Below are 13,314 nucleotides of genomic sequence, written 5' to 3'. Positions count from 1 at the left end.
TTGAGGAGTGAAATTAGAGGGACTGAGCAGGCAGTCTGCAACAAGGACTGGATTTCCCCCAGGTTCCAATCTTCGGGGGTGTCAGTGCTTGTATTCTGCTCATAACAGTGGAATATGGAGCATCCAACAGTCCCAAGAATGTGCCCATAAAATAGGTGGCCTTCTCATCCTGATTGCCTTCGCTGGGAGGAAACAAGCCTTTTTTGTGTGTTCAAAGCAGAGTTCTTCCACTCGACACAACCACGTCAGGATACTGTGGTGCCGTTTACTGAATGTAATTCAGCGTCTTCAATCAAAACGGGAAATTTGAATTACAGATGGCATTATGTGTCACCGGAGTCGACATGAATAGTAAAAATCTAAACCAAAGCTTGAGAAATAAACTACGCATCTCTGACACTGGAAAGCAATTGATTGGAAAACGTTGTACCCACTTTGTCCAATAGGTTAAGTAGCAGGGCCCTGAGCTGTATAACAATTGTCTAGGTGCAAATATAGAATTTACATGCATTTGTAACTTTAGGAAGAAATGACATTCAACTACAGAGCTGGAACATTCTGAGCAGGCCATTGTGGCAGATTTGACTGTATTTTAATTCTCCCTTCAGGATTACAACGTTTTACGTGCATTTTGGTGTATTTATTAATGGAAATATACAAAGTAAGGATGCAGTTTACTGGGTATGTTAATTACTTAACCTGTGACCATCATTGGTGCTCTCAACTCACTGCGCCATTTGAGATTCGGAAAACATTAAACATCATTTTGTTAATGTGTAAGAATGAAGCAGAACATAACAGGAACTTAAGACCTTCTTAATTCAGTCATTTTGATGTTAGCTTTTCTTTCCTCTAAGACATATTTGACTAGCAAACTACAGAATCTCTGCACATGGAAATTCTGCTTTACTAATATTTAATAAAGGATGTTTGATATTGTTATTCTGGGTACCTTGTACTGTAATGCATCCACATATTGGGATATGGCAATCTATTGAACGTCATATCTTCTGGAATCTGCCTTGTTGTAAATGAAACAAACCAAATAGCTTTTGGATATTTGTCATGGTAAAGGCAGTCTTGAACTAATGTCAGGGAAAGTAAGAAAACTGTGTTTTTTTGTTTAAGTTGTAAAGCTGAATGACTGTAAATGGACTTTTTTTTTGCAATTTGCTCCTCCAAAAAAAATGTTTTTCATGGGATACACAATGTGTTCTTAATTGGCTTCTGAGATTTTCTTTGGGACTGATTCATGGGATGTGAATTTCACTGGCCAAGCCAGTATTTATTACCCATCCCCAATTATCCAGAGGGCAGTTAATAGGCAACCACATTGCTGTACATCTGGAGTCACATGTACGCCTGACCAGGTAAAGAAAGCAGTTACCTTCCTTAAAGGACATTAGTGAATCAGATGGATTTTTTTCTGAAAATCAACAAGTTTCATGGTCATCGTTAGACCCTTAATTCCAGTTTTGTATTGACTTCAAATTCTACCATCTGTTATGGCAGGATTTGAACCCAGGTCTGCACAACATTACCTGGGTCTGTGGATTAATGATTTGCCACTAACTAATAGATTCAGAGCCAGGATTAGTTAGTAACATCTTAGAAAAGACAATAGAAACTTTAACATGGCAGAATTTCAAATTCAGTTTGAAGAGGTGAAGCCTGGTTCTAAGACTGGTGTATAAATCTAACAAAGGTAATTGTATCAGTATGAAGGCAAAACTGGCTAAAGTTAGCTAGGAAACTGGGTTGTACAGTAGCAAAGTAGAGATGCAGTAGGACACATTTAAGGAGATATTTAATATCTCTGAGTAAAACATTACCCCAATGAGCAAGAAAGACACTTGCAGAAGAAGGCATCATTCATGGCTAAATAAGTTAAGTTAAGCATAACTTAAAGGAACACCACAAAATCCTGCAGAGGTTAATGTTTACTTAGAAGGTTGGTCAGATTTTAAGGAAAAGAAGGAATGTGTTGTAGATGTACAGGACATTGGTGAGGCCATTTTTAGAATTCTTCATTCAATTCTGATCTCCATGCTACAGGAAAGATGTTGTTAAACTTGAAAGGGTTTAAAAAAGATTTACAAGGATGGTGTTGGGATTGGAGAGCTTTAATGTTAGGGAGAAGCTGAATTGGCTGGGGTTTATTCTGCTGGAGCATCAGAAGCTGAGGGGTGACTTACTAGAAGTTTATAAAATCATGGAGGGCATGTACAGGGTGAATTTGCAAGGTCTTTTTCCCAGGGTAGGGGAGACCAAAACTAGAAGACATAGGTTTAAGATGAATGTGGAAAGATTTAAAACAGACTTGACAGGCAACTTTTTCACGCAGAGCGTGATGCGTATATGGAATGAGCTGCCACAGGAGGTGGTGGAGAAGGGTACAAAAGCAACATTTAAAAGGCATCTGGATGGATGCATGAAAGGGAAGCATTCAGAGGGATGTGGACCAAATGCTGACAAATGGGACTGAATCAATTCAGGATATCTGATTGGCGAGGACGAGTTAGACCGAAGAGTCTGTTGCTGTGTTGTATAATTCTATGACTCTATGACAAAACGACACAGAGGGGGAAAGTGGTGTATGAGTTAAAAATTCATATTAATATAAAATCATGTAGTAGGGTTCAGGAAAGATTTACGAAGATGTTGCCAAGGTTGGAGAGTTTGAGCTATAGGGAGAGGTTGAATAGGCTGGGGCTGTTTTCCCTGGAGCGTTGGAGGCTGAAGGGTGATCTTCTGGAGCTTTATAAAAGCATGAGGGGCATGGATCAGGTAAATAGACAAGGTAGGGGTAGGGGAGTCCAGAACTAGAGGGCATAGGTTTAAAGTGAGAGGGGCAAGATTTAAAAGGGACCCAAGGGGCAACGTTTTCATGCCAAGGAAGGTGCATGTACGGAATGAGCGGCCAGAGGAAGTGGTGGAGGCTGGTACAATTGCAACATTTAAAAGGCATCTGTATGTGTATATGAATAGAAAGTTTTTGGAGGGATATAGGCCAAGTGCTGGCAAATGGGACTAGATTAATTTAGGATATCTGGTTGCACGGATGAGTTGGACCAAAAGGTCTGTTTCCGTGCTGTACATCTCTATGACTCTAACAGCAAAAAAAATCTAATATTGGTATTCTAGAGAGTGAGTCTGAGGAAATGACAGAAACTAAGAAATGATGATTGCATTGAAAAGGTATTTGTATGTGTCTTCACTGCAGAAGACAGAAAATGTCCTAAAGGCATTGGAAATTCTGACATGGAAGGAAGGAAGAATTGAAATCAATCACCATAAGCACCAGGGAAGAGGTGTTGGGAAAAATGTTAGACCTAAAGTCTAGATCCCGGGCAAGAAGGCCAACATCCACAGAAAGAAGTGGCTGCAGAGTTAACAGAAGCCTTGATTACAATTTTCCCTTGTTAGGAGAAAGTGGAACTAAGGGACAAAGTTTCAGAATAAGATGGCTTATTTTTAAGATAGAGATTAGGACAATACTTTTCTCGTGGATGGTTGTGAGTCTGTGGAATTCTCTTCCCCAGAAAGCAATAGAGACTGATTATTCACTTTACCCAAAGCTGAGATAAATAGATTTTTAATAGACAAAGGAGCCAAAGGTAATGGATAGCATGCAGATGAGAAATTGGAGTTGATCAGCTCTGATTTTGTTGAATGGTACAACAGGATTGAAATGCCAAATGGCCTACTTCTGTTCCCATATCCTCTGTTCCTCTGTTTAGATAGATGATGGAAATGATAATCGATGATAGATGATAAACAATGGACATATGACACAGAGGTGAAAAAGTGCATCGCACTTGCTGTGTGATTCAAAATATTGACAGGTTCATTTTCCTTCCAGAACAGTAAGCAGACTATCAACTGACTGAGTTGAATTTTTCTCTTTATCCTTTAATTGGATGTGACAAAGCCAGTATTTGTTGCCCATACCTGATTGCCCTTGAACTGAGCAACTTACTCGGCAATTAAGAGTCAACTACATTTCTGCAGGCCAGCCCAAGTAAAGGTGGCAGATTTCCTTCCCTAAAAGACACAAGCAAACTAGATCAGTTTTTATAACAATTATGAGAAATTTGTGGCATCAGTTTTGAGACCAGCTTAACATCTAGATTGATTTATTGATTGTAAATTGCATTCATTGTTACAATGGATTTTGAAACCATGCTCTCAAACCATTACTTTGAGCTGTTAGCTTATCCCAGTGACTTTATCATTACATCATTGTCTCTCCAATGTAGCCATTGAGGCTGAATGAGCAAGTGATATATGACTAGCCCTCTGCCAATGCTGCACTCAATTCCACACTAAAAGCCAGTTGAGAAAGGTGAACTACAGTTTCATTGAGTTCTGAAGAAGGGTCACAGGACCTGAAACATTAATTCTGATTTCTCTCCACAGATGCTGCCAGACCTGCTCAGTTTTTTCAGCAATTTCTGTTTTTGTTTCTCATTTCCAGCAGCCGCAGTTCTTTTGGTTTTTAATCAATTTCATTAGTTTGCTTTTTATTTGCTTTTCAACACAAGCCAGCATTTAATTTCAAGTCAACACTTATCCACAGTGTTAGGACTGAAATTGGATGCTGTGCACTGCCAGAAATCACAGCGATAATCACTTTGATACGATGGAATTTCACATGCAAGGTCACCAAATTCCTTCATTTATGTCATAAAGAACAAGCTGGGGTAGGGCAAGATGGAAACATGCGACTTAAAATAGTTTATCTAAAATAAATTGTTGGTGACACCAATTTAGTTACACACTGATTTTAGTAGAAAATATACTGACTCAATAAGGGCTCTTGTGGCACAATGTTGTGTCTCTATCCCTGAGCCAGATGGTTCAGGTTCAAGTCTCACCTGCCCCAGACAGATGTTACAACATGTCCAAGCAGATTTCTAAATACCTCTTTCTATACTTGCAGAATACAAGTAAATATATTTCATGTATTTTGGACCATCCTCGGCCACTCAAAACATTCTTAAGCAAGCAGCCCAGACCATGACTTTGCAATTTGTTTTGTTGAGTGTATAGTGAAAACTATCCGGATAAAGTTAGCGAGGTTGACTACCAGGTTTCAAACAGACAAAAAAAACTTATTCACAAAATTAGACAATGAAACACAAAGAATAGGATAAAGAATCCCTACAGAACTAAGTCTATTTAAACTAGACTCAAGTATACTGTTCTGAATATACGCAACAGTCCCAATAAGCAAACCCCCTTTAAAACATGGTATGAAAAAGAATCAGATGCTTACAGGTTGTAGATAAAAGGGCAGAAGAGAATTTCCACACGGTTCACTGTTGAACCTCCAACCAGTTCTGGACTGAACTAAACTGCTCAGCTCGAGAGCTGACTACTTCCCTTTCATTATACAGTCACTTCTAAAACATGACCACTTCGGCCTGACGTCTCATCTGTTTACTTATAAATGAAAAGGCCTCTCAATACCCTTTAGTCTCTGTACCAAACCAGACTGACTGGAGTCCGGCCTGGTTTATTACCCCTCTGAACAAATCAAGGACAAAGTATCCTTGAGCCAAGGAACAGCTTTTAGAAAAAAAAGCTTTGTGACACATGTATACATTTACTGAATTAACATCTGCCACTTTTCAGTAACCTAGGAGGTAAAGCATGTACAATGATCAAAAACACTCACTCTGTTTTCTCTGTTACTATTTCAGAAATAAAAGCACAAAGCTCAGACATGTGTAATGAGACACGGATAACAAGACATGCATGTAATATGAGATGAAATGAGTACAGTTAGGAGAGATGATCTAAACTCAGATGATATACAGTCCATTTGGGCAGAGGTGAAAAAGCAGCAAGGAAAAAATAGACATTAGTAGGAGTAGTGCACAGACCCCCAGACAGTAACCAATCTGTGAGAAAGGCTATTTATCAACAAATAATAGGAGATGTGAAAAGAATGGAATGAAAAAAAAACACTGTAGAAAACTACAGCATAAAGAGACTTGGGGGTATTTGTGCACAAATCACGGAAAGCTGGTATACAGGTGCAGCAGGTAATCAAGAAGTCTAATGGAATGTTGGCTCTTATTTCAAGGCAGGGGGTGAACTGTAGGAATAGGGAAGTTTTACTGTAACTGTATAAGATGCAACATCTAGAGTACTGTCAACAGTCTTGTTCCCCTTCTTTAAGGAAAGATACCGTATTATTAGAGGCAGTTCAGAGACTGTTCACTAAGATGATCACTAGTATGGAGGGATTATCTAATGAGCAAAGGCTAAACAGGATGGAATTAGTGTCACTGGAATTTATAAGAATGAGAAATGATCTCATTGAAAAATATAGAACTCTTAAAGAGTTTGACAGGGTAAATGCTGAGATGATGTTTCCCTTTATGCAAGAGTTTAGGGCCAGAGGACGTAACCTAAGAATAAAGGGACACTGGTTTAAGCCCAAAATGAGGAGTTTCTTTTCTCAGAGGCTTGAGAGTCTTTGGAACTCCTTGCCACATGTGCAAATTAGATGGATTGGCCATGCTAAATTGCCCTGTAGTGTATAGGGATGTACAGGCTAGGTGGGTTAGCCACGGTATATTCAGAGTTTCAATGTTCATTTTACTAATAAATCAAAATGTCACATTATGGGCCTTGGACCTAGGCATAGAGTGGGGGAGCAGGGTCTGGTTGAGATACTGTTTGAGTGGTCACTGCAGACTTGATGGGCTGAATGGCCTCTTTCAACAGTGTAGGGATTCTATAATCGATTGTATGATTCCATACAGAATGGGGGCAGAGTCTTTGTGTATATTTAAGGCTGATATTGATAAATTCTTGACCAGCAGGGGAATCACAGATTATGGGGAAAACACAAGAATGAATATGAGCAATATTGGATCAGCCATGATCCTACTGAATGAAGAAACAGGCTTGAGTGCCTCCTCCTTTTAAGGTCTCATGGTCTTGTGCGTTGATGTGTATTAGGGTCACATACATATTAAATGTCTATTACCTTTTATTTGATTATGTGAATTCTGATTATCTATATCTGGATTCTCAATCCATCTCATGTGCCTAATAATGAATGTATTGAATAATACTGCTTTAAAGTATGTTGCTTAAAGACTCTTCCCCTAGGCCTGTCCCAGCCAGAATTATTCTTCTACTTTTAATGTTGCTGCTGTAAAGTAATATGTTTGAAATGTAGCCAATAATTATTGTATTAGGTTACATGAATTAATATTACATCTGTATGCCATTCGTCTTTCTGTTGTTTCTAACAGAAATGTTTATCTATTTTAAATACGGTGTATACAAAAATGCATTAAATATTATTGTGCTATCACTACAAACCATTAATTTCTTTTATCTTTTATCTCTGTTACTTCTTAGACGCTTTGAGGTTTGAAAACATCTAGTAGAATTATATGTTTCAAGTAAAGTAAATGTGTATGCACACCATCAGTATTCAATAAAGTTGAACAGGGACATTCTTTATGCTGGTAAAATAAATCCAGTGTATAAGTCTTCAGTCTCTGAACTATGAACTGACTGTTTTCATAAAAACTGACCTTGGGTCCAAAAGGTAGTAACCATGTTAATTAATTTCAAGTCAAAGATTTTCCTTAAAATGTTTACTGATAAATCAGGATGTCACATTATGGGCTTTGGACCTAGGTGTAGATTTCTTTTGAATTTTTGTGATAGTAAATGAAATCAATTGCATCTTTTAAAGTTCTGGCATCAAATCCAACAGAAGAAAAGCTTGAGTACTCATCTCAAAACACTAAGCAGTTTTTTGAAGGTCTATCACAACTTTAATACATTAAATTGGATCAAGGGGACTCATTCCACCCTGTTCATCTTTTTTTCAACTTAAAACCTAACCATTTTGTACAAATGGTATGCCATATAAATAACCACAATCATTATATCAGTTGATGTAAAAACTGTAGCAAGCGTGTAGCACCCTTAACTTAAAAAAAACTCCAGATATTTCACAGGTATGTTACTGGAGGATATTTGACACCAAGACATATAGAGAGATATTAGAATAGATGGTCCCCAAAGTTGATTCATAGGTGCTTTTAAAGAGACTGCAGTGGGTATGGTGAGGGACTGAATTTCAGAACTCAGGGTCTTGGTAGTTGAGTTCACAGAGGAATGGAGTTGTGGAATGATCAAGGATGATAGCTTTGGTTCTCCAAATAATTAGTGGAGGGAATTTCTGCTAATCCAAAAGTGGATGTAGGACCAGCAGCCTAATAGCTCTGAGATAGTGGTGGGTACAAAAGAGGAATTTGTAGGAGACAGCTGGAATGTGCCTCAGTGAATACAATAGGAAACTAGTATTGTTATAGGCCCCATGAGCCAGATCCAATGAGATCATGGCTGATTAGCAGCTTAACTCCAGATATCGACCTTTGTCCCATACCCGTTAATACTTTTAATTAACTGCAGCCTATTAAACTCAATTTAAAGTATAACAATTTATGTAATATAAATTATCATTTCCAAAGTGAATTCCAAACTTTGTCCATTCGTTACACATAGACTCATCATGAGTCTGGCGCTATATTTTAGTATTTTGTAGTCCTAGACACATCAACCAGCGGAAATTGTTTCTCCCCTTCTACCATATATTTTCCAATTAATATCTTGAATACTTTCAACAAATCACCATTTTATCTTCTAAATTCCAGGGAGTATTACCCTTGTTCAATCTCTCCTCATAATGTATCCATTCATGTATAATATCCATCTGGTAAATCAATGCTGTGTTTTCTGCAAGCCCATTATATCTTTCCTAAGGTGTGGTGGCCAAAACTGCACATAGCCCTCCAGGTGTGGTCTACCTAGGGCTTTGCATAGCTGAAGCATGACTTCTACCCCCTTATGTTCTAATCCTCCAGACATACTCATTACACCATGGAGCTGTAAGTGTCTTTGGACCATTTCACCATTTAGAAAATAACCCACCTATGCTTGTTAGGTCCATCGTGGATGAACACATATTAGTTTCTATTGAAATCTATTTGCAAAAGCTTAACCTATCAATATCTCGCTTAATTTCATGATTCCATCTACACTGCTTACAATGTCGCCTACTTTTAAGTCCTGAGCAAGTCTAGATATACAGCTTTCTATACCAGCATCTAATAATAAAATCTTCATAGGCTATCATTAGTCTTATTCTACTATTAGAGTATCTATCCCTTATCTCCACTTCCTGTCTCCAGCCACTGAACCAATTTCCTAACTAGGTGAATAATTTGCCTTTGGAACCAGCTTCGACTTCAGCCAACAGTCTCTTATGAAGGGCCTTATCAAATACTTTTGAGGGGTCCATATCAATTGCATTTATAGACATGCAGCTGTCCACTACTTCACCTCTTCAAAAAATTCAGATTCAATTTACATATTTATGCTGATCGTTTCTGATCAGCTGGAAAATTTCAAGGTGTACAGTTACTCTATCCTTAACAATAATAGTAATTTTCTGACAACAGATATTGACTAACTGGCCTATAATTCTATGAATTTCCTCTCAAATCTTTCTTCAATAGCAGTGTGGCACACGCAATATTTCTATCAATAGGAATAGTTCCCAAACCATGTGAACTCTGGAAGATTAGAATTTGGGTATCTACAATGTTCTCAGCTACTCCTTTTGAAATCCAGGAGTGGAAACTATCTAGTCCTGGGCATTTATCATATGTTAGTTCATTATGTTTTCAATTATTGTTACTTTGCTTACAATTAAGGGGTTCCTGGCCCCAGTTCCATATTGCTTTCCTTGGCTAACTGGTACCTCTTCCTTTACTATTAATACTGCCACAAAGTAATTATTCATTATGTATACCATTTATGTCCTTTCATTGGCAATATCAACATTATGTGGCTCACTTTGCACTTAACCACTTTTTAAAAATATAAACAATTGTATAGATATAGAAATTATGGAGGGGGGGAGATTGTGATAACATAAACAAATTAACATTAAGAGGGAGGAGGTATTAATGGCCTTAATGGGCTAGAAAGTACATAAATCCCCTAATAGTATGTATCTCAGGCTGCTGTGAAAGGCATGGAAATAGATTGCTGGAACCCTGACATTAATTGTCAAATCCTCTATGACCATTACAGAGATGTTGGAGAACTGAAAGATAACTAATGTAGTACCATTATTCAGGAAGGGTGATAAGGATAAACCAAGGTACTACAGGTCCATAAGTCTATTAGCAGTGGTTTGGAAATTTTTGGAAAAAATCTAAGTAACAGAAATAATCTTCACTTAGTTAATCAAGAGTATAATGGCTTTATAAGCAGAGAACATGCCTAACTAACTTGATTGAATTTTTTGAGAAGGTGACTCGATGTGTAAATGACTGTAATGCATTTAATGTAGTCAACATGGACTTCAGTAAGTCCTTGATAAAGTGTTACATGGGAGACTGGTCAAGAAGGTAAAAGCCCAAGGGACTCAGGGCAATATAGCAAATTAGATCCAAATTAATTTAATGGCAAGAGGCAGAGTGTGCAGATTGAAAGTTGCTTTTGTAACTGGAAGCCAGCATCATGTGGTGTACCACAGGGTTTAGTGCTGGGCCCCTTATTGGTTGTTGTGTACATTAATGATCTAGAATGAATGTAGGAGGTGTGATCAGTAAATTTGCAGACAACATAAAAATTCTTGGTGTGGTAAATGACAAGGAGGTCTTTAGGTTACAGAATGACATAAGCAGGCTGATCAGATGGATAGAGCAGTGGCAAATGGAGTTGAATCCTGATAATTGCAATGAGATTTTGGTAAGACTAACAAGGTAATGAATACACAGTGAATGATGGGACTCTCGGAAATGCTGATGGGACTCTAGGAAATACGACAGTACCTTAGTATACTGTAGGGTGGCACAATAGCTCAGTGGTTAGCACTGCTGCCTCACAGCATCAAGAACCTAGGTTTGATTCCAGCCTTGGGTGACTGCCTGCGTGTAGTTTACACATTCTCTGGGTGCTCTGGTTGCCTCCCACAGACCAAAGATGTGCAGGTCAGGTGCATGGGAAATGCAGCATTATGGGGTGGGGGAATAGTGGTCCTGATGGGATGCTCTTCAGAGAGTTAGTGTGGACTTGAGGTGCTGAATGGCTAGTTCTCCTATTATGTGTATGTACTGTACCTTTAAGAGAGTTAAAAACTAACAGAACTAACTGACAGCACGAAGTGTTCTGAATAAGATAAAATGTAACATCTGGTTCAGCTACTGGGATAGCTGGGGTAGCTGGTTGCCTGGAAACAAAAACAGATTTGAATTAGTCCAATCAGTTTAAATTATACTTCCCAAAATACCAAACTCCAATCAAGATGAATTTAGTATATTGACAATCTTAAAAGCCAATGACACAAGTTGTAAGTAGTTGTTAGTTGATTATTCTCTGTTGTATTTTAAGAAATAATTTTGTTAATTTTTACTTTAAATAATTCTTGGCCTGTCGAATTTTCACAGATTACAGCACAGGATAAATCATTTCTGTGTTGCCTGGTTCAAATTAAGCAGGAGGGTTTACCTCATCTTGGGGGCTTGTCATTGGGATTTGAACTGGTTTAGACAGATTTAAGTAGATTTGGAGGTACGAAAAATCCCAGCAGATTTAAATACTTGCAGGTTAGTGTCCTAGATCTTTAAATAAAACATAGGTGAGGCAATTTGTTTAATTTCGGTGAGTTGTGTTCGATTAAATTAAAAGTGAGAGAAATGGCTCTTAAAATTGCTAAAGAGGCTCTGGGATTTAAAGATGATTCTCAAATTTGCCAAGAAAGTTTAGAAGGAAAGAAAAAGGCCATTCCTTTAAAATTAGCAACTAAGTTAGATTTGGGTTTAACCAAGGACAAAAGTAAAGCTGAAATTGTAAGGGAATTACTCAGACACTTAGATGTATCAGAGAAACAGACAAGTGCAGTAGAGGCAGAAAAACTTAAATTACAATTCAGGAAAATGTAGTTAGAAGATAAACAAAGAGAGAGAGTTGAAAGAGAGAGAGAAGAGAGAGAAAAAAGAAAGCGAGAGAAGGCTCTTAGCTGAGCAAAGAGAGAGAAGAAAGGGAGAGAGAAAGAGAGAGAGAAAGAAGAGAGACAAGGTTCTTAGCTGAGCAAAAAGAGAGAGAATTTGAACTTGAAAAGTTGCGAATTAGTCAGCAAAGTCAAGTTAAAGGAGGGAGATTAAATGAGAAAGGTAGTGATAAATACAAATATGTCAAAACTGATGAGAAAGATGTTGAAGCCTTCTTTATTTCATTTGAAAAATTGGCTACGCAGACGGAATGGTCTGAGGATTTATGGGTAATGCTAGTTCAGACTAAATTGGTAGGCAGAGTTAGTGAGGCATTTGCCACCCTGTCAGGTGAGAGGTCAAGAGATTACGAAGAGGTTAAACAGGCTAAATTAAGTGCTTACAAATTGGTACCATAAGCATGTAGACAGCGGTTCAGAAACACAAAGGTCACACTTATGTTGAATTCGAAAGAATCAAACATAGTCATTTTGATCGATGGATGCATACTTTGAAAATAGATAGGACCTTGTCGGGTTTTGTCGATAGAGGTGAACAGTTACATCGAATGAGACCATGGTTTCTTCCTTATCTATGTGTATATTTCTGATGATGTCCAAGAATTCCTGTGTTGATTGTATAGAGTGTCTGGATCAGTTGATCTTAAAGAACTACAGCAGAAACTGAAACACCTGATCAGCGGATCAGGTACTGTTCACCTCTATCAACAAAACCCTAGCCAGAGAAAAATAGCCAACCTGTTGGACATACAGAACAGATAGCAGGACATTAAACCTATCAACAAAGACGGCATACTGGACCTGTGCCTCACAACACACTTCACATTCAAAAACCAAATATATGAACAAATCAATGGCACACCCATGGGCTCACCCATCTCTGGACTCATAGCAGAAGCGGTAATGCAAAGATCAGAACAAACAGTCTTACCGCAAATTCAACCCAAACTCTGGGTCAGATATGTGGACGACACCTTTGTAATCATTAAAAACACAGAAATAGAGAACACATACCGGATCATCAACGCCACACTCGCAGGAATCCGATTCACTAGAGAGGAAGAAAAGGACAACCAACTCCCATTCCTAGACGTTATAGTACAGAGGACACCTAATGGAGAATGCACCACAAAGGTATACAGGAAAGCCACATACACAGAACAAGTCCTAAACTACGAAATCAACTACCCCAACACACACAAAAGAAGTTGCATCAAAACACTATTCAAAAGGGCCACAACACACTGCAGTAC

At 38.2% G+C, this 13,314-nt stretch overlaps 1 protein-coding gene across 1 annotated transcript in view; it reads left to right on the top strand.

The window, feature by feature from the left end:
- Window positions 1-13,314, top strand: part of pde10a (phosphodiesterase 10A) — a 481,692-nt gene that overhangs the window by 1,179 nt on the left and 467,199 nt on the right. The gene's annotated exons all lie outside the window — the stretch shown is intronic.

The sequence above is a fragment of the Chiloscyllium plagiosum genome, chromosome 9 (assembly GCF_004010195.1).
Source record: "Chiloscyllium plagiosum isolate BGI_BamShark_2017 chromosome 9, ASM401019v2, whole genome shotgun sequence".
NCBI classification, from domain to species: Eukaryota; Metazoa; Chordata; class Chondrichthyes; order Orectolobiformes; family Hemiscylliidae; genus Chiloscyllium; species Chiloscyllium plagiosum.
This window is presented reverse-complemented; position numbering and strand designations above follow the sequence as displayed.